Raw genomic sequence first — 2442 nt, forward strand, 5'->3', positions numbered from 1 at the left:
GAGGGGAGAGAGGGAGAGGGGGAAGGGGAGGGAGGGAGGGAGAGAGAGAGAGAGAGAGACTGACAGAGAAAGAAAAAGAAAAAGAGAAAGAAAAAGGAAGAAATTAAGAACAGAAAGAGAAAGAAGGGAGGGACGGAGGAAGGGAAAAAGAAGAAAATGAAGTGAGGAAGGAAGGAAACTAAATGAGGTGATGAATATGTTAACTTGCTGGACTGTAGTAATCACTTTACTAGGTATATGTACAGTTATACATCGCTTAATAACAGGGATACATTCTGAGAAATGCATTGTTAGGTGATTTCGTTATTGTGTGGACACGGTAGAGTGTACTTACACAAACCTAGATGATACAGACTACTACACACTTAGCCTATTGCTCCTATGTGAGTAATACTTCATGCTATGATGGTACCACAGCTACCACATCACTAGGTGATTGGATTTTCTTCAACTCCATTATAATCTTGTGGCACCGCCATCGTATATATGGTCCATCGTTGACCAAAATGTCTGTATGCAGCACATGACTAAATATCCAAACATCTGTTACAGATTTTAAATACATACAATCCCTTGGTATCTGTGGGGGAGTGGTTCCAGGACCTCCTGCAGATACCAAAATCCTAGGGTGCTAAAATCCTGATATTAAATGGCATAATTGGATATAACCTGTGCACATCCTCCCATATACTTTAAATTATCCCTAGATTACTTACAATATCTAATACAATGCAAATGCTCTGTAAATAGAGCTATATTCTTTAGGAAATAATGACAAGAAAAAAAGTCTGTACAAGGTCAGTACAGACATGATTTTTTTCGGCCATGCCAGACACAATTTTTTTTTCAAATATTTTCAATCTGTGGTTGGTTGAACCCAAGATGCAGAAGCCATGGGAGGGCTAACTGTACAATAAAAAAGGCTAATGGGTAGTTATGAAGAATGCATATAGTACTGCAGAAATGTTTTGGCAACTTGTGTGTGTGTGTGTGTGTGTGTGTGTGGTTCTCAAGCTTTATTTTACTTTAGAAACACCTGGGGAGCTTATAATCAATGCATTCATTATACATGAGGATTCAGTAGGTCTGGAGTGGAACCCAGCCATCTGCATTTTTAATTAGCAGCCTGGTGATTGTGAGGCAGGTGATTCATAAACTACACAGAGAAAATCTGTGTTATATTTCTATTTACTATTTTTAAAGACAGAGGGGGGTGGAGGTTGGGATCTGAGGTGGAAAGTTCAGGTTCCGAAAGGGAAGAGGTGAAGTAGGAGTAAAGAGGAGGGATAAATCCAGGCTGGGGCCTCTGTACCTGGGTCAGGGGGATTACCCTCTCCACACAATCAATTCTTTAATTTCCTTTTGGTTAGTATTTGAATCTGTGGCAAACTGAGCTTTAGTATAAGAAACAGTTGGAACAAAACAGTTGCATCAATAGATAGGTAAAACATGTTCCATTTGATTTAAATGAGTTTAAATAGCAGAACTATTTTACAGAAGTACATTACTGTCTACTTGAGAAATTCATTCACACACAATAAAACATAATATTTTTGGAATATAAAGACAAATCAGGAAAAGATTTGTTCTCGAGAAGCTCATGGTCTACATTTCTTTGATAGTATACCCGTATCAATAAAAAATTTAACTTCATGCCCCTAATATAGGTATATTTATTTATAAATGACATACATGGGCTCCAAATCTATACAGTAAATATTAGTGACGTGTACTTTTTTATTTTGGATAAAAATTATAGTAGTAAAAACCCTAAAAATAGAAAATCCCACCCACAATGAACTGCCTTCTGCACTATCCTGAGATGGACCTACTTTGGAGAGAGATCAAATATGGGGCACACTTAAGTGGCCTTAGCAGATATCCTAAAATGATGACAACACTCTTTCAGATCTAAAGTATGAGTTTAGAATTCTACTAAACACAGTATTCTGAGCTATCAGAATCAGCATACGAATTGAAAGACTTGCCAACTCTAGACCACATCAATTTAACACCTGTAACAGAAGCAACATAGTCCACCTGCTGAAATCACATTCACTGAAGCATTTATGTATGCTGGCTTATTTTCTAGATGCCTAAATATCGACAAAGTCATTTTAAAACACTATATTTACCGAGGGATATTATCACTGTTTGTCAGATTTGGCTCTCCAGACTTAAGGAGACAAAGTATCCTTAAGGTCTTAATTAAGTCAAACTAAGCTGATCCCTAGTCAAGAGTACATTTTCTTTTCTTTTTTAATAGTAAAGATACAACCTATAATGGCAGGATAAAAGAAGGGTAAGAGGATACTATAATATTTGAAGGAATTTTGGTTCATAATTGTGTGGATAATCTACTCCCTACTTAAGTTTGTGCACAGACTGGCATGACTCTTCCTTCCTTCCCTTCCAAAAAGAATGTTGAATAGGACATTTCCT

Source organism: Galeopterus variegatus, unplaced genomic scaffold (assembly GCF_000696425.1).
Source record: "Galeopterus variegatus unplaced genomic scaffold, G_variegatus-3.0.2 Scaffold724, whole genome shotgun sequence".
Classification (NCBI taxonomy): domain Eukaryota; kingdom Metazoa; phylum Chordata; class Mammalia; order Dermoptera; family Cynocephalidae; genus Galeopterus; species Galeopterus variegatus.